The sequence below is a fragment of the Acomys minous genome (genome assembly GCF_964271855.1).
Source record: "Acomys minous genome assembly, chromosome: 14".
Classification (NCBI taxonomy): Eukaryota; Metazoa; Chordata; class Mammalia; order Rodentia; family Muridae; genus Acomys; species Acomys minous.
The window spans coordinates 53543442-53567026 of record NC_140496.1 but is presented as its reverse complement, the minus strand read 5'-3'; the positions used below and the strand labels follow the sequence as shown (position 1 = coordinate 53567026).

The window sequence follows — 23585 nt, the reverse complement described above, 5'->3', positions numbered from 1 at the left end:
TTAAGGTGATGGTGAGTTCAAGACCAGCCTGGGATACACAGCAATACACTGTTTCAAAAAACTAAAAACTAAACAAAAAGACAAGATGTACATATACTCTGACAGTAATCTGTAGTACACTAAAAGAAGCCCACCACCACCACTACCCCGACTCCTTGTAGTGTCAGTGTGAAGGTTTCCAGAAGTATATTTGGTTTATTTGTGGCCTTTGCCCCTCATCTTTGCAATTGATTAGAAGAGGCAAAAAGAGAAACATTCTTAGTCTCTGTTCTCAATGAAGCTCTTTTTAATACTAAAATATAACTCAAAAAAAAAAACTAATAAAAGCAGAATACAACACTATGCTATGCTTTCCATAATAGACTCAAGAGCTAGGATGTATGCCACAGGATCCACACCCAACTTAGACCAATGGCAGCAGTGAGTGCCCATTCAATTCAGAAAAAGCAGATAACCAGATTAAGGCTACAAGGTACAGCCTCCACCCTAGTGATGTGCCCCTCTCAGTCCAGGACCAGAATTCTCTGAGTTCTGACCTAGCACAACTTGAGCCAAAATGTGAACTTTACTTCTCAAAGGAGTTTTAAGTGAAAAACTCACAGAATCTATAATCGGTTAGGATCCAAATTCTGATTTGATATCACAGATTTAGTTTGAGGTATTCTCCCATCTCCTTGGAGATACAAACAGATGCTCCTTTGCCTACAACAGGCTTTTGTCCCAATAAGCCCACTGTAAAATGATACATGTTATACATCAAGCCTGTCATACCTTATGACTCAGCAGCATGCCACACTGCAGAGTACAGGTTGTTTTCCACCCTGGTGGAATGGGTGAAGGCAGCTACACACAGCTCCTTGCTGCTCTCCATGATCCATATCACCCCAGAAAAGATCAGAATTCAAAACTCAAAAAGTATAGTTTCTACGAAGGCATATGACATCCACATTATCGCAGTATTGAACCTATTCCTCTCTAAAATCATCTGTGTCCGGGCTGGAGAGATGGCTCAGAGGTTAAGAACACTGCCTGTTCTACCAAAGGTCCTGAGTTCAATTCCCAGCAACCACATGGTGGCTCACAACCACCTATAATGAGATCTGGTGCCCTCTTCTGGCAGGCAGGCACACATGTGGACTGAATACTCACTGTACACATAACAAATAAATAAGTATTTTTTTAAAAAATCATCTGTGTCCTAGAATGCTTTCTTACAAATTGTGCTTGTTCCCCAAGTTGAAGAAAAAGGATGGTGGTCCATGTTTCACAAATAGAGAATATGAAGCTCAGAATATTGTAGATTTTATATATGATATGTTGGAGTTTTAACCCCCAATATCTCATGAAGAATTCCCAAGAATAGGGTCTCTATCAAAGCTTTATTAAGTTTATTAAGGAGGAGTTATTAGTATGCTCCTTAATCAAACAGCTAGCACCAGTATAAAAAGAGAATTGTGAGACTGGGAGATGACTCAGTGAGTAAAGCACTTACCTCACAAGCATGAGGATCAGAATTCAGAGCCCCAGTACCCACAAAAATGCAGGGCAGCTGTGGTACCCTACCGGTAACCCAAGTGCTGTGGAAGCTGGGAATCCCCAGAGCAAGCTGGAAGCTCTAAGTTCAACTGAATGATTCTGCCTCAAAAGATAAGGTGGAGTGCAATAAAGACACCACTGCCATATGCACATATGTGCCTGCATAGGTGCATGTACGTACAGACACACACACACAGACACACACACATACACACACACACACACACACACACACACACACACACACACACACACACATACCTAGATACTCAGTCTGGTTCTCTCAGGGACTGAATTGATTTCTACTAGACAGCCTCTAAGCAAGAAGAGATGATTGCATCTTAACCACATCTTGTAGCAATCATATCTCTCAAGCATAAAGCTTGGAATTTTTTAGATGACAGGTAAGCAAAATTAAAATGAAGGATCGGGGGGTTGACACAGAAAAACTACAATTTGACAAGACAAAGCCTACCCCCACATCTCCTCAACTGATACTCCATTACCGACGCAGACAGGCCAGACAATGGGCACACAGCAATTAAAACAACAGTTAACACAAACAAGAAGAATGACAATGTCTTGACAAAATAGATAAATGGGCAGGTCTTTCATCTGTCTAGTGCAAAAGATGAGCTCAGTAATACACGGAAATCATTCCACAGTTGTGCTTGTGTGACTTGGTCAATTCACACATAAACCCCTACACTTGTAAAATGTGGTCCCTAAAATGCATAAAACAGGATGACAATATTGTTACACACATACACACCAGCTCTAATACCAGATGACTCCAGCAGCGCTCTTGGCCACAGAATCCACTATTCCATGCAAAGAATAGAGAGGACAGTTCAGGCCATCTCACAGCTGCAAACTTGTAGCTTAGGGTAATGTCTGGAATTTCATTTACAAACAAAGCCCACCCTTGGGATATTCTTTGTAATGATAATGACAATGCTACAATTCCAACAAGGCAGCACTGAGCCTAAGCAGATAATGTTCAAGACCCTACTACCTGTTTACAATCATTTTAAGCAAGCCAGCTGTATTCTCTGGACCTGTCCCCTCTCCTCTCTGGACCTGTTCTAGTCCTTCAAAAGGAAGGAGTATTCCCAAACAGCAGCCTGCAGTCACAGTCCCTGAGTTGCTTTGTATGCATTAACAGACCAGAATCAGCTACAAATTTGTGTTTCAACGTTTACACAAGGCTGGTCAAATAGAACCCACTGAACTGCATTAAAACATATCCCTGCTAAGGGCAAGATTATGGCTCCTCAACAAGCTCAAAACTGAAGTCTGTAATTACCCACAGCAAAACAGGATGTGACTGTGTGTGGAGAGAGGGTCTCATGAAGGCAATAAGGCTAAAATGCAGTTATTATCCTCATCTAGTGCGGTTACATCCATAAAAGACAAGCAGATTAGAGCCCTGAACACAAAGAATGAAGATCATGTAAAGACTGACTGACTAAGGAGGCAGACCTTGAAAGACACTGTCCTTCCAAGACACCCTATCAGAACTTTTAGAAAATAAATTTCTGCAGTGGTTGATGGCATTTTTCCTGGGGAGAAGTGAGCCAACATCTACTCACCCAGAAAGGGTACCAGTAACAGACCAAAGAAATTATCCCATCCAAACTCAGTGTGATGAACCCTGAGTTTATTGGGCTAACTTATAAGAGCATGGGTGTTGTTTACAGTAATATGGTTATCCCCAAAGTAGTGTTATCAAAAACGTCCCACCTTAACATGGGTAACGACCTCAGGAAAATAGCATCACCCATCTTAGTCAACCTTCTACTGTATGCAGGAGCATCCCCCAAGACCATATGCAGCTAGGGAGGAAACGGACGGCAGGGAGTAACTACAATCACAGAAGGAATGTTCACAGGCCCAATCTTGTGAGGGTCTGGGTGAATATGGACAATCACCAGGCTTGGATTAAAAGGAAAACAGTCATGTTCCACACAGTTATTGAAGTCTTCCTACACACTCACTTCCTGCAGCACTCTTATGTCATCCCTGGCAAACTAATCCACATGGTTTCTCCCATTTTTAATGTATCCTTTTAACGTGTTTAATAAATAAAATCATGTTTAATAAACAAAATGCACTATCAAGAGCTCTTTGTTGTTTTACCTAAGGTCTTGAAATGACAAATCCAAGAAGTAGAAGACAACTCTCATGCCATCCTGTCACTAGGTAAGCGGACATCCCAATAGGAATCTGGAGGCTAGGACAGTAGAGGAAGCACTATCTGCCTATGGAACACTGTACAGAAACATTTAAACAGGGCTCATCCAGCTTCCAAACCTGCTTTTGGGATGTTAGATTGGCTCTCCCACCCTGGACATGACTATCACTTTACCAGATAGACAAGGAAAACATGTTCCTGAAAATGAATATAACAGTAAAAGGCAAAGAAAGGGACTAATTGGCATACAAGGACATTGAGAACCTGGGTCCAGTCCTGCCTTAATTTGCAGCTACAAAACAGATAAAACTGAATTATGATTGATGCTGGGTATATTGGTTAGGGATACTTTTGTTGTAATGAAACACCACGTCCAAAGCAACATAGGAAAGAAAATGGTATATATGGCTTACATTCCATACCATTATTCATATTTGAAGGAAGTCATGACAGGAATTAAAATAGGACAGGAACTTGGAGGCAGTAGCTGATACAGAGTCCATGGAGGAATGCTGCTTATTGGTTTGCTCCTCATGGCTTGCTCATCCTGCTTTTTTATAAAACCCAGAACCACCAGCCCAGGGATGGGATGAGCTCTCCCCCATCAATCACTAATGTAAAAATGCCTTACAGGCATGCCTAGAACCCAGTCTTATGGAGGCATTCTCTTAATTGAGGTTCCTTCCTCTCAGATGATTTTAGATTGTGTCAAGTTGACATGAACTATTCAGTACACTGGGCAACATCAGTTTTAATTAAGTGTCTACCTTTTACTCCTAAAACAGTCCCAACAGAGCCATTGAGGAATTGCTATCCACAGTTACAGTATACCTATAGAGTAAATGGTTCAACAAAATTTAAAATAAGTCTGCATTTACTGCGAATTGTATATATTTAGCCACAAATGTAATGTGTGAGCTTCTGGAGAAAAAAGTCCCTGAAACTCTTTAGACCAAACCTTAAGTGGATAAGAGTCCAAGGGAGAAAAGCACTTAAAGTTTATCCATTCCAAACATCAGTACTCTAGAGGGAGGTATATAGGACAATGACTGTCAAGCCAATATTATTATTTTACTACTACAAAAATGTAAACACAGGCAGTACCTTGCCTATTTCTAAGTTGGCATCTACAATTTTCAACAAACCCTAAATAGTTTCTAAGGTTATAATTTTCCTCACATGACAAGCATTAACACAAATAAAACATCCACATCACATTTTTCAATGAATCTAGCATTCTGATATCCATCATTCAGCTAAAAATTCAACAGTAATTTATTTTCTCAAAGCTACAAACTTCATAAGATTTCTTAGCACAAGAGAAGGACTCCAATGCCCAGTATCTACAACTAAATTCACCAGAAACACACAAAGGAAGGGGCAACCCTATGAACTGAAAGTGGGTTCTCAAATTTTCAAATCACTCCTTTGTATAGAGGAGCCCTTCAGAGTTTTATAGCCAGAATGTTAGTTAGTTCAGAGTATTCTTTATAAAATGTTAAAGATAACTCTGCAAAGGAAAATGAAAGAACCACAGACAATGCAGGAGGTCATGTCAGAATGAGTAACTTCAGGGCTGGGGACATATGAAGTTGAGGATCTAAAAAGTTATCACCCAAAATCTACTTGCATACCTACAGACCAGCTTCCAATATCACCATGGGTATGTATGCTTAAATATCAAGACACCTGGATTAGCAGATCCTAGGTCAGAGATTAAAAGCCAATATGGAGAAGGGAGTCCCAGGGGTAGAAAGGTTGTTCAGTGGTTAAGAATACTTACTGCTCTTGAAAAGGATCAAGTCCCAGCACTCATATTGGGTGGCTCGCTACTGCCTGTAGCTTCAGTTCCTACAGAAACTCAGGTAGGTGCACATGTATACATATAAACAAAATAATAAGTAAATTTTAAATTTTTTTTAAAAAAATCAAATATTCTGAACACTGGAAGTCCCAGTCTCTACTTTAACACCTGTGCAAATAACAACCTCCCTTTACCTCAGTTCCCTGACATGTAAAATGAAACTGCTCAAAAAGTTACACAGGGATGAGCAAAATGCATCACACACATAAAGCCCAACTTAAAAACATACATATGATACACAGTAGCTACTACTGTTACCATCATCACTACCATGATTTTACACACTGTGGATCACAGTTTGCCAAGTCAGGAACTTTTTTTATGCAACTCATGACTCCAGATCCCCTCTCCCTTGAGAAGCCAAATTGCTATGAGACACAGGAGCAAGACTGTAGTGCCCATGTGTAGAGTGGGAAATGTTCCCCATGGGCTCATGTATTTCAATACCCATTTGCAGTTGGTGATACTATTTAGGGAAGTTGTGGAACCGTTAGGTGGTTCAGCCTTGCTGAAGGAAGCAAGCAACTGGGAGAGCTCTGAGGGTTTATAATCTTCTCCACTTCCTATTCTGTATCCTTCATCACCACCCATTCCCCCATATCCCTACCCCCACATGTACCCCACAAACACACACTCACAGGTAGTCAGCCAGGTGGTCAGCCAGGTGGCCAGCCAGCCTTCTGTCCCTGCCAGCATGCCATGCAGTCCCTACCATGATGCACACCAGCTCTCTGAAACCTTAAGCTAAAACAAATTATTCTGTAAGTTCCTTTTACTTGCAGTACTTCATTACAGCAACAGAAAACTAGCTGATACAAGGAAGGTGGGATGAGTGTGAGTGCAAACATTAGCTTTTGTAGGGGCAAAATTAATGCCACATCCTATATGTAATGTATATTCTACATTTATTGCCGTGGTCTGTGAGAAGTTGTCCTCCAGGTGATTTCACTACTTCCTGTGTTCAAGGAAAGACCACTCAGTGCCATAAACTAGACTTGGAGCACTCTCCAGAAAATTCGCCGGAACAATTAGATACAATTAACGCCCAATGATCCTCTGAGATAAAACAACTTCCCTAGAGATTCAGCCTCCTGGACCCAACCTGTTTGAAAGTTAACATTCCTGAGTCTCAGAACCCCCACTTATGGTTTTTTTCTTTACTTCCCTGTGACCCCAACCCCTAATTACAGTTGTTCCTTATAAGCCCATTACCCTTGAAGCTCCAGTGTCACTCTCCTATCCTGCTGCATCAGGAAGGATTGTGATCTGAAGCTCTGAGCCCATAATACAGGACCCCGTGTATATTGCATTGGCATCGAGTCCTGGTGGTCTTTGGGGGGGGGGGCGTCTCAAGATCTGGGTAATCTCAGCACAACACTTTTACCATCAGGACCTTTGCAGATTTTCTAGGACTGAAAACAGAAAGCAAATGGACTGTCTTCTTCCCTCTCTCTCTTCTTCCTCTTCCCTTTTCCCCTCTCACAAGCACCATCTTGCATTCATCATAAAGGGTTAAGGAAAAGAGGTGTGTGGACATGAGGACGGAACTCTACAAAACAACTAAAACAGCTGGGCTTTCTCAGCATTATATATAAGATAACAGACTAAATGAACTCAAAAACTACATTTCAATGTGAATTACAGGCAAACTCAAACAGAAGGGGAAAGGAGAAAGGTAAAACCCAATAGAAAGCATCCCTGGGCATGGGTTAAGTCAGATCACATCTATAGACGCAGAGGGGCTTTTTCTGGCTCTTACAACAAACACCCTAGGCCAAGCACAAGTTCATGAAGTCTTGTTAGGGCCTGGATCACACAAACTGTCTGACAAGCCCAGTGCTCTTCTGCCACTTGTTCCTCTATGACTTAGTAAACATTACCTGTTTCGTGCTGCAGCATGCCTAGCTTACAGGGCCAGTGCAGGAAAGCCTAAACGGGCCTCAGCAATATGACATAATCTAACCAGAGAGTGGATATGTGGAAGCTCACACACCACTGCTGAGTTTCTGCAAAAAATTAGTCCAATCCTGCTTAGCCACTCCCCGCCACTCTTCAATAATTTCTCAATCAATTATAACTGCCATTCCAACATCTGGTTCATTAATGGAATTAAAACTGAACAGAAGCCAGGGTCAGTGCATCTATCAGTATCCAAGGATCAAGCCAGAAAGAGTCAAAAACTTGAGTGAGAAAAGCAGGAAGCTGGGGAGATGGCTCAGGCAGTAAAGTGCTTACCACACAAGCATGAGGATGTGAGTTCAGATCCGCAGGGCCTAGATCTTCTAGTCTGTCAAGGACTCCATTCTTCCTCTGTAGGTTAGGCCTCAAAATCAATAGTAGAGGTGCATATTTAACATATCAAAGCGGACCTATCCACCAGGTTCTGACAGTTCAGCATTCCTTAGTCCCTTTCCCCCAGCTACCTACCCTCCCCTATACAATCCATCCATTTTTGATTACACCAGTACATTTTTATCCTTCTTTAGCCTTTAACTTGTGGCCTCTTGGTCACCTGGTCTCATGGCTAGTCGCATGGCCTGGCTCAGGGTAATTTTCACTCTGGACTCTCCCAGAGGTCTCTGCCTCTGGCTGTGCACTCCCTGTTGTCTACAGTAAACCTTCTCCTCCACCAGACCTAAGAGCAGTCATGTCCTCCTTCTCTTTCTTCTTTTTTTTTTTTTTAAATTGACTTTCTACCACCACTGCGATTACCAGATTCCCAGGGGGCATCAGTATACCCCAAGAAGACCCAGCATCCCTTCTACTTCTTGCAAAGGGGCATGAGTCACCATAACTGTAAATGCTTTAAGAAGCTAATTCACATCATCCTAGCTCCTCTGCAAGAAAATGAGACCCTCAAGCTAGTGCAGGAAAATAGTACCTTATATCAGCCCAGTAAATACCACAAAATCCACAACAGTATTATCACCGTTGATAGGCCAAACAGTACTTCCAAGTATAGGATAAAGCCCTGAAGATAAGCGCAGTGTGTGCTGAAGACAGGCAAGCCACAACCTAGTCAGAAGGCTAGAACTGTGATAAACTGAGTAGAACACACAGTATCATTCAGAACCCAGGATCAGGAGATTGGAGGAAAAACTTCCTAAACTAGCTTCAAAATGTCCCAGACAGAAAAAAAAAAAAAAAAAAAAAAAAAAAAAGGAAAGAGCTGAGCAGCCAAAGAAAGGAAGTACATACTTTGTTAGGTTTGGGAAAAATAACTAGCAAGTAAGAAAACTACAGAGTTAGGGATTGGTAGTTTGTAAAATGGGGAGCAAAGGGGAGGAGATGGAAGAACTGTGTTGGAGATGGTTCAAAACAAGCTTTGTATGTCTAAGAAAGGTAAATGTTTTTCAGTCTCTGGCAGTGAGACAGGGAGGTTAAATCCACAGAGCATTCTAGAAAAGTTCTCATTCCCCAAAGATTGTATAGAAAACCTCTTTTAGGGTGAGGAATACCCTACTTAAAGAACTCTGCTATCTAGAAAAGTGTACTCCGCCATTATGCAAAAAGTATCCCCATACTATAGCAAGATGCTTCAGAGCAGTAAGGCAGTCCATAGAGTGGGCGTCTGAGCACAGACCGGGCTCCGAATGTGAAGCACAGGCCCACTTGGAAGAATTCTGAGCAGTTTGCTCTCTGTTCATTTAGAAAAGAAAAATTTACTGTATTAAGTCTCTTCTTGAGTATCATCCAAAGTATAGAATTAGGTTCTTCTATAACCCTGCATCCATTTAAAAAACAAACAAACAAACAAAAAACCTCCAATAAGAGAGGTTCCACAAAGACTACATCAACAATGCTCTCCCCAGAACAGCTCAAAGAAGTGTGGCTAGGTAACAGTGGACTTTATTCCAACTAGGCTGCCTTTACAAAGACTAATGATAACCATCTCCAACATCAACGTCAAGCTTAAGTTGAACCAATGACTAAGACTGGAAAAGTTTACAGAAGCATCTCTTGGCCTCTGTCCTGTGGCAACAATTCCAGCCAGGGATCTGCAGAAAATGCATACTGCTACACTTGAGTGGGTCCTCCAGAACCATGTGTGGAAACCTGAATTTCCCAATGTGCTGGCATCAGAAGATTGGAGCCTGTGGTGAAGTGCTTGGGTCAAAGCAGTGTGAAGTAGTTACTTTCTTCATTGCATCTGCAATGCTTTTGCTAACAGACTCTAGCTGGCTTCTTCTCAAACCCCACATCAGATTTTTGTGCTCTGTCAACCTTACTTGGCCTGACCTTCCTTGAATCCTTCCACTCACAGTTTAAGTACTTCATATCCAAGGCCTCATTTAAATACTGCCTCTTCCACTGAGTTTTAGAAGCTAAAGCAAGCTCCAATTTCAGATTCCCATTAGCACCTTCAGCTTAACACTCACTAGGACCACCACCACCAATGTCACTGCCTTTCTACTCAGCCCCTAGTAACTCATTTGTATCTTCTACTGCTATTCACTCAGCACACATTTCCCCCTCCCCTGCAACCTCTCCAACTGTGTGTTTCAGGGGCAAGATCAGAAGTGTCTAGGTTTTATTCAACACACTTCTGTCAAGGCATCTCTAAGTGCTCGGAACTTATAGGATATTCCCATGATTTCTAAGATGGGTGTGGCCTCATCACACGACCAGAGAAACAGAGTAAGCATGAAGGGATGATGACACCAGGCACATGTGAAGACATTTGTTCTAGTTTGATTGCCTCCTCTCATCTCAGATTCACTGGGACTCAAATGGAATACCATCGTCTTCTATGATACCTTCAGCCTACCCAGCACACAAGCCTGTGCCCTTCACCTTTTATTCCTGCTTTTTTTTTTAAACTGTTTACTTCCTTCCACAGGTCAAGGACCTGGATGAATGACCACTGCACCTTTATAGAAACAAAGGCACACATGGAAGAGGCTCGTGACTCCATGAGAAAGTTAACACTATAAGGACATGGAGGGTCCCAGAGTCTGTAGTCAGGAAAGACAGATTGTAGACTCACTCAAAGGAAGTAAATAGAATCAAAGTCATCTAAGAAGAGAAACAAGGATTTGGAAGGCCCACAGGCTGAAGGCAAGGAAGCCAGGGCAAGGGCAGCGCTCAGACAACTAACCTAAGGAGCCCTAACCACTAAGTGTTCTTGTGTAAGAATGAATCCCCACATCTCATGGGGGCTGCGGAGATGCAGTCACTAACCATGGCTCTAATGGAGGATTGTCTGCACTAAGGAAGACTGGGTAGGTATGAAATAGACTGAAGTAGAGTATGTGGAAAAACAGGAAGGGAGGGCAGAGCCTGGAATTAGGGGTGTACAAAAGTGGAACCAAAGGTGGTGGATAGGGAGCCTGGACTCTAGTCCCACCAGCCCTGTGTATAATCTTCATTACCTCACTGGCCTTGGTTGCCAAGGTTCTGGGATAAAGGACCTGGTCTGGGGGTTCAACTGTTTCCTCCAGGATGAATGTGTGAAGGAGCAGGTCTCAGGACTCAGCTGCCTCTTTCAGACTGAATAGTGGCCCAGCAGAGCTGCCCTGATCACAGGAGTTGTTCATGTTAACTCATGGCTCTGAGGAGCCCAAGGAAAGAAATGCAAATTTACGCAGAAGGTGGACGACATCTATAGGGTAAAGAGGTCTCTTTCTTGACCTTTTCCTACTGAGACAGAGTCTCTCCCTCTCACTCTCCTCCTCCCCCTCCCTCTCCCTTCAATCCAGAAGTCGACTTGATCCTCCTAACACAGAAGCAACAGCCTTATCTGCAGTCATGCCACAGCCACTGTCATCAGCACTAGAGATGTCAGCAATCCCAATCACTCTAAGGCTTATACTGGAAATGCTTTTCAACACATCTTGGCATCTGAATGTGAACCAGCTTAGGAGCACACCCATTCTTCTCATTCCAAATAAGTTAAAATTCCTATATACTCAGAGGAAAGAGCACAGGGCGCATCCCAGTACTGAACTCTCCTTCCTTATTACCAGGCCATCAATGTCCAACATACAAAGCTTTCAGAAAGCTTATTTTGCTGATCTGAAATGCCCGTCACAGACAGAAAATCTAAAGCTCCATCAAGTGGCCTCAAAGTGCCCAAGTTCATCCCATTCACACCGGAACTACTGGAACTTTTCCCCTCCCTGATCACTCCACCTTAACTGTGAAAACAAGTCCACACCTTTATTCACTACATCTTTTGGTGCTGACATTGTGACTGCTTACTAGAATGCAGGCCCACTAAGCACCAGTCACCACACTAGAGGTAGAAAAAAGCCACCCCTTATCCCTCAGCCTGTATCTCCCAAGGAGAACCGTAAATGTCTCTCCCAGATGAGAACCAGTATCTATCAACAAAGCTGGTACATACTGTTGGATTATTAAGCATTCACACAACTGTTCTGGAACCTAAAGGGAGGGGACAGTGATGGCTTCCACTCAGCCACACATGTTAACCATATTCGAAGGAAAAAATATACTTCAATGTGTCTGAAGCAGTAGCCACATCTAACCACAGAACAACACTCAAGACCATATTCCTTTATGAATTAAAAAAAAAAAAATGAAGAACGAAATTCACACAAGGTCATGTGTTGCAGCAAATCCTCCTAAACTCCACAGCTACCGTGGAGAGCTGGAAAGATTTGCCAAGCCCTTCTTTCCAATTGGCCTTGGTAATTCAGAAAAAGACCCTGTTAAGAGCTAAGCTCTCCCAGTTGTCAGGACTCCATTTCCATCAGCGTCTGCTGCCTGTCCAAAGCAAAGCCCATAATGTGACAAGAGAGGCTCAAATTATGGGTGAGACTGTACTTTCCATTCTACCCCAGCCTGTGATTACCTGCAACTCCAAAATTACCTCTGCAGCCTTAACCACCTCCATTTCACTCCGTTCCTAGAACAAAACTCTCTTCGGGGAACTTGATAAGAGATGAAGGTACTTGGGGAGGGAGGACACAACAGAACCACAAAACCCCTAATAGTACTATGTCATTGAAAGAACTTTCAGCGTGCACACACATATATACACACATACACACACACACACACACACACACACACACACACACACACACACACAAGTTCATTGGTTTTTTTTCTTTAAAATTATGCAAAGCAGACCAACGAGATAGCTCAGCTGGTAAGGCCACCTGCAGCCAAGCCTGATAACATGAGTTCCATCCCTGGAGTCCACACAATGAAAGGAGACTTCCATGAGCTGTATTTTTACTTCCACATATGTGCCCTGGAAAACACACACACACACAAACACACACATACACACACACACATACACACACACACACACACACACACACACACACACACACACACTCGTTTAAAAAAAAAAAGAGTCAAAGTTGGAATTACAAAAAGTCAAATCCTGGGAACAGTTAGCTAACATAGTGACTTGCTCTGTGTGGCCAGTTAGTGAACTTGGCCATTTAAATAAGACCTGTTCTTCTTTCTGTAGCACGTCCCATACTGGGCTTCATGGCAGGTAAGCCTAATGAGCTATCTGGTGAGACACTGTAATTTGTGGCTCAAGGTCCCTGGAATTACCTAACACGTGAGTCTCCTAAAATTGTCTAGAAGGATTGCAGTCATAAAATAACTCCAAATACAATAAAGGACCAGCTATTAAATAGTCGCCCACAATAAATCACTTTTGTAAAAATAAAAATCTTCTCATAGTTCAAACAATTACTTATCTTAAATGACTTGGTTTGAACAGAAGACTTCATATGCCAAAGTTCTCCTCAAATAGAGCACTCCCCATTTAGGTTCAAGAGTAACATAATGCAGACTCTCAGACTCACATTACACTTGAGATTTCTTCTTTCCAAAAAGCAGTGCACTCTGCCCCTGGGGAGTTCAGAAGCAACCCAAAAACAAGTTGAGGTACACTCTTCCTGACTTGACTTTCACCTTTACCCAACATCTCCCTACAGGTCAAATGGAAGGGCTTCTTTCTGTGGGGTCCCAGGCATAAGACTCTAGAAGGGCCAACTCCTGTTTCTATCTACTTCACTTTCAAACAGTTAAAATGGTTTCACTTTGTTTTCTTTTTTTTCCACAAAGCACTTCTTTCTCAAGGAGTACTAAGTACTAGTATAACATTTCAGGGGCAATAAGTCAGCTTCGTATACAAGAACTAAGCAAGCTTTTTCATATATATCCATGGCTTCATGTATGAAAGGTTTAATGAAGTCTTTTTTTTTTTTTTTTTTTTTTTTTTTTTGTAGACAGGGTTTTTCTGTGTAGCCGTGGCTGTCCTAGACTTGCTTCGTAGACCAGGCTGGCCTCGAACTCACAGGAATGTGCCTGCCTCTGCCTCCTGAGGGCTGGGACTAAAGGCATGCGCCACCAATCTCCAGTTTGAAACATTCTTTTTAAGTAAACCTTTTGATTGGCCAGGTCTCTTCCCACTTCAGAGCAGAATGCTAAAGCCATATCTGACAGTCTAAACCTTACCACTTAGGTTAGACCTTTCCCTTTCAGCAGACTATAAATTATAAGATGAGCGCACACACACACACACACACACACACACACACACACACACACACACACCCCTTTATTCCAGCTCCTGCAACTCTGACTTCCCATTCTCTATAGGGCCCTCTGATAGAATGGCTCCATGTTGACTCTCTTTCACACCACATGCAGTCAACCCCAAGACTAAAAGGGTGAAACCATGGAGGCATGCAACCAACAGCAAAGAGAAGCAATAAAAATGTGTCAAGGCTGGAGAGATGCCAGGGCAGTTAAGAGTACCTGCTGCTTTTACAGAGGACCTGAGTTCAATTTCCAGCACCCAAAGACAGTTTGCAACTGTCTTTACTCCAATTCCAAGGAATCCAATGCCCTCTTCTGGCATTTGGGGTACAGGTATGCACACAGTGCACTTCACATTCAGGCAAAACACTCAAACACATACAGTAAAACTAAATCTTTAAATAAAATAAAAAATAAAAATTTTATCTATACTAAACATGTAGACTTTTGTGTTCTGCCATTTACTTTCTAAACAGTACACTGTAGTATTTATGCACCATTTACATTGGGGTAGGTATTATAAATAATGGGAGGTTTATATAGTTTCTATGCAAACATTATACCATCTTAGAAAGGGAACTTAGACATCTGTGGAAATTGTCTTAAGGGGAAAGGACCTAAGAACCAATTCCCAACAGACACCAAGACAATCTAGAGGGTAACATACACATAAAGGTAGACAGACATTAGCCGGGCGTGGTGGAGCACGCCTTTAATCCCAGCACTTGGGAGGCAGAGGCAGGCAGATCGCTGTGAGTTTGAGGCCAGCCTCGTCTACAAAGCGAGTCCAGGACAGCCAAGGCTACACAGAGAAACCCTGTCTCAAAAAACCAAAAAAAAAAAAAAAAAAAAAAAAAAAAGGAGGTAGACAGACATTGTGCAGGCATAGTTCCATTTTCAGAATTATAAAACTCTTGCAAAGAAGGTTGAGACTAGAATAGAAATAGCTATAATGCAGGAGGAACCTTGTTCTGGTGAGAAAGACAGCTATAACTCTATCTGGAACTAAAACTGACAAAATAAAATGTATCTTAATAGAAGGCTGCTTTGCCTTCACCATACTGTATTATATGTTAAGTAACTGGAGTTCTTTTTCCCACTGCTGCACAATGGCAAAATGAAACCCCAGATGTCATTCATGTACACAGAGGGCAGACTTAGACTTGAAAAGGGATCCTTTCTTTATTTGCCTTGCTAACAGCTTTTGAAAGGACAGGGGGAAAGTTCTATATGGAGAAAAACAAGGGACACCAAAACATGTCTATGCTTTAATAGCAATATGAGGCAATCAACTAGTTTTCTTGGAACTCACCCAGCAACCACTTTGCCCCATTTTGATTACACAGAGCATGAGACTAAGGCACAATATCTAGCAAAGGGCCCTGTTAAGTTCCTAACCGTCTGGCTCCAAGCTTTCCTTTCCCAGAAATTCTCCTTTTCCAGCTGCCATTCCCCTGACTACTCACAGAAGATGAATAGTGCGGTTTCCATGATGCTCTGTCTCCCTTATTCCCAATAACCTAGGAAATTCCAAGTCATACTTTGAACACATCTGCACAGTAACAGTACTCAACTTATAGGAGTGGATAGCTTTCTGCTACCACTGATCAACAACATGCCAAATGAAGAACGTCTTTGATCTCAGCACAAAAAATTCAGAATCAATCACTATTTGCTAAAATAGAAGTCTTCCAAAATATACACAAGAATACTTAACTCTGATGGAGTCTATCTACTGATTTCCAAAACTGAACATCTACTGTCCAACACACAAGTTGGGGGCCCCACCCCCAAACCAGCATTGTTCTTGCCTGAGAATCTCTAGCCACAAAGATACCTTCACCTTGTTCATTGACCCTATACAAGGCCAGCATTCTGCCTCAGTTTCTCCTTCCACCTCTGCCAAAGGGTTTCATCACGATTCTTCAGTGCCTTAGGACCAAAGCCCAGAAGTTCTCAGGCTTTTAGTGGTTACTCAATGACAACGCTAACAGTATTTCCTTCCGATCTCTTACTCCTTGGTTATATTGCACCTATGAGAATCAATCTATAAAGCCTTAATAAAAGGATAAGACTCTATGTTGATCATTTTTCCTAGGCCAGAAAGCAATTCTCCTTAAACTGCCTACATATGTATTATACTTATAAGGAAAAGGTCACAGATACAATCTAACAGACCCCAGGATCTCAGGCAATGAAATAACTTGCAGAATTTCGCAGGTTCTGAACGAAGTCTAATTCTACATGCTGAATCGGGCTTTAAGACCCTAGCAGGACCTAGATCTTTGTGAGATGTGTCCTCTGGGTGCCAGTATTCTGGAATGGGCAGTCTCTCAGACTCTTCTTACCTAGTATGTCTTTCATAAGACTTAGTTGCTGTGTGTAGACTTGGGCCAAGGGGCTCTGTTCTGCAGGGAAATACAATTATCATCTAATTCTGTTGGAAGATGCCCAGACACTAACGATTTAACACTGTTAAAAGTACAGAGAGCATCTAAGTCCAACCACCCTGTCAAATGCTATGTTACCATCTGTGTAAGGGATGTACTTTTAAGGGGATGACAGCAAGAAATGTTAAGTTTGATGGAATTAATTTCAGAGATGTCTTGAAGAAGTGTTATTTTTGAAGACTGAGCTTCATAGTCCAAAAACCCCACCCTCACCCTCATTCCCAATTAAGGAGGGGCTGGGGATATAGCTCAGTAGTAGACAGAGCACTTGCCTTAGCAAGTATGAGGCTCTGAGCTTGAACCTCAGAACTACAAAAGGGATAGGGGATAGTTACAAGCACTTTTAGGGAATTTAAAGTTAGCATGACCCAATGTTAACAACATAGTTTGCAGGAGGTTACCTTCCCAAAATGTATAGCCCGTATAGACTTAAAACATTGTAACTGAGTTTTACCACATTTTCCCATAACACCTTGTACTTAACACCCACCTGATTACATCAGGCCCACCGTCCAAACATTTGGAATCCACTTATTAATGCAAGCAGAATTTGGGTACCAGAAACTTAAGATCATGACCTTTAAACAATAAGCCATGGTCATTTCTAGCATCTGTTCTTGGTCTTTGTGTTTTGGTGGTGGAATAGAAAGTCAGTCCCCGCCTAGTGTCCTGTAGGAGGCTGAAGGATGGTAAAGCACCCTCCTGCCTTCAAGCATTGACTTTAAAGGACAGCTTAGGAATGGGAAAACCTTGGTGACCAAGACAAGAAGCATTCTCTTGACCTAAGAGAGGATAAAACATTTAGTTTTATTTCTAAGGCTCTTCCAGCTTCAACTTAAAAGCCGAAGGAATCCACATCCTTTCACATTAAAAATATTAGTCCACAATTCGGACCACTTCATGAAGCACACAGAGCCCACATTTACAGGCACCCTGTGCTCACCCAGACTGGTGGAAATCTCTGCTTTAGAAGCCTCTCTGTCCGATCAGGGGAGCTTGCCTCTGTTTTTTGACACTCTGGAAAATCCGCTAACAGCTAAATCCTTATAGCTTCTGCCCTCTGTTTAGATCCTTTCCTTCCCTGAATGGAATTAACAGGCCTGAGCTTGATAAATGTGTGTTCTCCTCAAGCAATTTTCACTGAGGTAAAGCACTCTTCAAAAATAAAGGTACACAAGAGATGTGTGAAACCTTCATGCAACTTTTCTTTTAGTCTTTTTTTTTCCTCCCCTATTGAGGCCCCAACACACTGGTGAGTAATTCATTCATGTCACCCATTTGTGAGAGATTTGTGAGAGAACAGAAACCACCACTTGTTCTTTTCCTAATTTAGAACCTTCCCCTATCTTGAGTCTATCAAAGTGGATCCTGATGTGGAAAAAGGCAGGAGAGGCAAAGAGAGACATCAGCCTCCACCACCGAATGAATGAGCACTTTGGGTCCCCACCTGTGTTGGAAAAGGCATCTGCATTTAGGCGATGTGCCACCCTCGCCAGTCCCCCCTTTGTCCCCTTGAAGATAGAAAGAGTATGAGTTCTCTCTTGGGACACTTACATAAGACCCAGTAAAACTTCCTGTGACATTCACGGAAAATGTGAGCTGCTATTTTGCTCCCTCAGGAGATCATTCTAATGGACTGAGTGACAAAATTCACGGATTCAGAATTCGGCAGAAACCTACTCAACCAAGGTACGTCAGCAGTGGAACTGGAAAAAAAATGTATCCCCATTAAACAGTGTCATCCAGGGGATGGACTGGGTGTGTAAAAGACAATTTGTTCCCCCTGAAGTGACCCATTTAAAATCAGATTGTTCCGGAAGAAGCACATAGGTTTAATAAGTCTCCCATGAGCAAAGACATGGCTTGTAGAAAGAACTGTCCTTACACAGACAGGGTATTTCAAAGCGATAAACAAAATAACTTCAAGATGCTCAAACTTTAGAGTCATCACCCCAACATCCAAAGCAATGACATTCACAGGAAGCTCTGGCTGGGTACTGATCACTACCATTTCAACCAACCACTCTATCTTAAAAAGTTTCTTGCAAAATGTGGATGTACATCACCTCAGCCCTCAGCCCCCCCCCCCCTCCCCCAAACCGGCCTTTCTTCAACCAATGGAAAGAAAAGGTCTCTGGGCATCGTAGAAAGACAAGGAGGGTCCAATACCTCCAAGTGTTACTGAGAAACACACACACACTCCCCCCCCCCCCCCCATCCCCTACTGCCTACCAACATCCTTAAGCCTATAAGCCTGTCAGGCCCTGAGACAAGTCCAGGGCCAAAAGAGACTTGAGGTCTTCCACCTCCTGGTTTTCAGGACTCAAAGCCAAGTCAAAAACGGTGTGCCCACCGTCTTTGCCAGCTTCCTAAGCAAAGCAAGTATCAGCTACAGGTTTGGATAACTTGTTCGGCACTGCTCTCACCAAAGCATCCCCACGGAGGTTCTCTCACACCCCAGGGCTCTTACCTTGGCTTTGACTACCCACAGGCAGAGGGACACTCCAGAAGAGCTGAACCGAGTCGAGCCATTGACACCTACCAAGTGCAGGGGTTCCGGGTGGGCAATCCCAGCTGGCGCTATTCTAACCCGACGGTCGATGCCAAGCACAGACTTCGGGACAGCCTAGAGCTCCAAATGCCACACGAAAGGTCCGCTTCGCGGAGACTGATCACTGTCCCCTCTTTCTCCTTCTCCGAGGCGGCTGCACGGAGCTGCTCCACGCCAGGACTCTTCCAAGCCAAGGGGCACCTAGCATGGGCAGGGGCCTGGGGCCGCCCTGGGTTGGGTCCCGGGAACAAGCGCGAGGAAGAAACGCGGAGCAACAGCCCCGCCGACTCCACCTCCCGCGCCCCAGGCAGTTTAGCCCCTTCAGGGCAGGGCCTGTCCGTAGCCGGTCCGGCGAGGCGAGTGCGGCCGCGCCCCCGGCTCCAGGCGCCCAGGCTCAGGAGAAGCCGGAGGGCAGCTCAGCAGGGCCGGGAGACAAGCGAGCTCGGGGACCGGAGATAGCTGCTTGCCGTGACCCTCCCCCCGGGCCTGCGGCGCCCGCCGGCGACTCCGCGGGAAGCGGGCGCTGAAGAGGGCCTCGCCCCGGCCTGGAGCGCGGGACCGGGGGCGCGGGGCCGGGGTAGGCGCCCCTTGGAAGGTCACGGCCGCCGGGGCGCGGCGAACGGGACGCAGCTAGGTGGGTGCGGGGAGTCCGGGCGGGCTGCCCCCGCCGCCGCCTCCGAGACGCGCCGGCTTCCCGGAGCGCTCAGGTTTGGAGCCGCGCGTCCGCTGCAGACGCCGTGGACAGCCTGGAGCCGCGAACGGACGGGCGCGCGATCCCCGCTTCCCGCGCGCGGCCGGGCGGGAACCTCTGTGCGGGGACCGGCGTGGGAGCGCGCTGGGGTTCGAGCTCCGGGTTAGTCCGGCCGCCGCCGCGTGCCTAGAGCGTCGGGCTCGTTCAGCAGCTGCAGTGACTGTGTGTCTGTGTCATGTCTGTGCAGCTGGGGGGGCGAGGGGGGGGAACTGCGATCCGAGGCCGGGTTCCGAGAGGGGGCGGGGCCGGAGACCGCCTTGGGCCCCGCCCCCGTCCTCGTGACCTCATGGACGACCAATGGGATGCGCCAGCAATGTGCGTCTCTAGTGCCGGCCCTGCCTAGGCTACGCCTACGGCCAAGCTCCACCCTCGGCTCCTTGACTCACTGGAACACAGGCGGAAGCAACACCCGGAGCAGGGACTACGGGCCGGGTCGCGGGAAAAGAGTGCTTGCTGGAGCTCTCCGCCTTTCTTCCCCAACTTGGGCTGATCGCGGCTGCCCCAGCTCTAGGCAGAAAGAGGAGGTAGATAGGCGTGCTGGGCCCTCAGATGATGCTGCAGGGATGGCTGCGGGGGGGGGGTCACCCAGCCGGGGGGGGGGGTCACCCAGCCACCTCTTTTACAAAATAGCAGTCTTTGGGAAGTAGGGAGTTTCCTATGCTTTTCCTTCTGCTGGAAACGCTGCTCTCCCATAGGCAGCCGGAGCTGCGAGGAGACTCAACTGAACGTTTTGTCAGCATCTTGTTTGAATTCTGGATCCAAGAATCCTGTGCAAGACTGTTTTTCTCCCAAGGGGGAACTACATGTTGTGCCCTCCCCAATACACACATATACACATGATGCACCCCTTTCTAATTGTATTCTTCCTATGAACCCCGCATTCAATTTCCCACTAGTGGGACATCCAGCCTCCGGATGTTAATGACCAGGATAGGGATGCCCAGTTGCAGAAGGAGTGTGTGGATTTGGTTACAGTAAAGGGGACGGGATGACCGTCGGGAAAACACCCTCCTGAAGCTTAAGATGAGCCTGAGAGAGAAAGAGAAAGCGGGTGGATGAACAACTCTGATTGGAAGACCGAGCTCCGAAAACGCGATCCACTCCCGGGTTTTTTCACAACTCGGTCCCAAGGCTTCTAGGGTCCACTTCCCTGAGTCCCTACCCCCCCCCCCGCCCCCAACCCTAGAAGCCACTGGGTCTCTGCCTTCCCCTGCGCCTTTCTCCGCTGGCAGCCCACCCACTTTCTTTTGAAGGGCTGGGGAAGATAGAGCGTAAGAAAAGGCCGATTAGCTCGGGAAGCTTCGCTGACCAACCCGAGGTGGGGCACCACTCTATCCCGGAGTTCAGGGATCCATCCTCTCTCTGATACCACCCCCACCTCCAAGCTCCCGCCTTGGTACCTACACCCTTGGGCTGTTCTTTGACCCAGCCGGCACTCTTCCATCATCCTTCACCACCACCACCCCACCCTTGGCTTCCCTCTAACCTCTTGAAGTCAAGACCCCTTCCACCACCAGCAGAGGCTTCTCCCCCAGTTCCCGGTGCTGTTTACCTAATCAGTGGGAGCCTCGGTCAAGGAGGATACGAAAGAAAGGTAGAGGTTGCACAGCAAAGACCCTGGCAAAGAAGTAAAAAAACGTTTGCTTTGGAGCTTCGGAATAGTTAACTGCGATGCTGAGGTCCTGATGTCTTACCTCTACTGGGATGAGTCTCACCGTGAACGTTTCTGGGATAGCAGATCTTATCTGGTATTGATGCCATTATTGTGTCGCAGAAGGACATTATATGGTAAAATATTATCTAATATCCTAGAAGCCATTAAAGTGTCAAAGTTTAATGCCAAGCCTTTTAGCTCGAAGGCAGTTCAGTTCTTCCTCTGACATATTGCTTTGTTCTAGAACTCCCAGAAAACAAGAGGATCATTTTTATTTTGTTTTTTGCAGAACAGCAGTCCTTCCTACTCTCTTCCTCCTCTCCCACACCAGCCCCCACCCTGGGACTGGGTAAAGTTAAAGCAGGAATGTGTGCTTTCTTTTTATTTATCGCCTCGCTTCACTTCATTAATAGTGTAAAAATGCATTATTACAATACATTAGCATGTTAATAAGGGGAAGGGAAGAGAGTCTTGGAATTTACAAGCAAAGGAAGAAATAATTGAATTAATATCAGAAACTCAAAGACAAAGAATGTGGAAAAGAAACATCTCCATTGTAAAGACCGAAGAATGGATCTTTGAAAACCATATGCAGGGTGGTGCAGGAGCTGCACTCACTGAGGTCAGTGAGGTACCATAGAGCTTCACTCTATCACATCAAGGTTACAGCTGTACACCACTGGTGTGTGGAATGGGCTAAATGGAGAATTTGTTAGACTTTTGTATCCCACAGACAGCACTGGTTAATTGGTATCATGGGAACCCCACATTTTTTAATTTTCCTATGGAAATTGCCTTACTTTCCTAAATTAAACAGCCTAAGAAATTGAGACTCTGTTTGTGTGTGTGTGTGTGTGTATTCTGAAGTTGGAAGTGATTGTCTAGGAATTATACCTCTTTGACACAAACCAAGATATAAATGTCATAAAATGATTTTGGCTATGGCATAATCAGAACGCAGAATAAATTATGTAAGGAGATGTATCTGTTATTGCTAAAGAATCAGTGCAGGTTTTGCTAAGAACTGGGAAAGTATTGTACCTTCTAAACCAACTGCTATTTATCCTTATACCACCATTGCACCTGTCACTAAAAAAGCTGCCTCTCCCTCTCCCTCTCCCTCTCCCTCTCCCTCTCCCTCTCCCTCTCCCTCTCCCTCTCCCTCTCCCTCTCCCTCTCCCTCTCCCTCTGCCTCTCCCTCTCCCTCCCTCCCGCCTTCCCGTGCCCCTCCCTCCCTCCCCTGCCTCCCTCCCGTGCCCCTCCCTCTAGGGTCCTACAGAACTAATCTTACTAAACAGAAGACCTTAAAATGGCCACTAGGGGGCCCTAAAGGCATCTCAAAGCAGAGAAGGCTCTCACCTCCCTGGTTTCTGACCTCCTTTTCTGAGTACTTAAGACAAGTCAAGAAGGGACAAATCAAGCCTTTTACTTAGAAGTCAAGAATTTTTGTTTCTACCTTTTCTTACGTATGAATCTCTCACTCCTCCCCAAAAGAAATGTTACATCCTTTTAGGGCAGCCTTTCAATAATCTCTACCTTTCCAAGGTAGGCTCACTTTCCTAAATTTTGGGGCGTGTTTTCAGAATATTTGAACATTACACAAGAGCTAGGTAGTTAGGAGATTGAATCTTTGCAGAGAGGATATTTAACAACTTGTGTACCAACGTATCCACTAACAGAAGTCAGGCCAATCATAGGTTCACAAGGCTTGAGGCCTGGTAGTGTGCGTATGTGTGTCCATGCTGGGTGCCTGTCTTCTTCAGGCTTTTCCCATCTTAATTTTTCAGAATCTCTCACTGAACCTGGAGTCTACTGATTTAGCTAGACTGGTCAGAAAGCCACAGAGAGCCTCTTGTCTCTACCTCCTTTACCGTAGGAGGACAGAAGCACACTACCATGCCAGCTTTTTATTACAGTTCTAGGAATCCACACTCGGGTCTTCATGTTTACAGATCAGGCACTTTACCACCGTGAGCCATCTTGAGGGCTGGGTTCCAGTGAGTTAGTGATGGTGAGGTGTTGGTAGTGTAGGAAGGAAAAGGAAAAATGATAA

The 23585-nt window shown here is 44.7% G+C and overlaps 1 protein-coding gene across 5 annotated transcripts in view; it reads right to left on the bottom strand.

Annotated features, from left to right (window-relative positions):
* LARGE1 (LARGE xylosyl- and glucuronyltransferase 1) overlaps positions 1-20086 on the bottom strand; it is a 303751-nt gene extending 283665 nt beyond the window's left edge. For 2 of the 5 annotated variants that reach the window (XM_084755864.1, XM_084755863.1), the window contains exon 1: positions 19047-20086. The gene's annotated coding sequence lies outside the window, so the exon portion shown is untranslated. The remainder of the gene's footprint in view (positions 1-19046) is intronic. The other 3 variants (XM_084755867.1, XM_084755866.1, XM_084755865.1) reach the window with 2 other exon arrangements.
* Positions 20087-23585: the final 3499 nt, after the last annotated feature.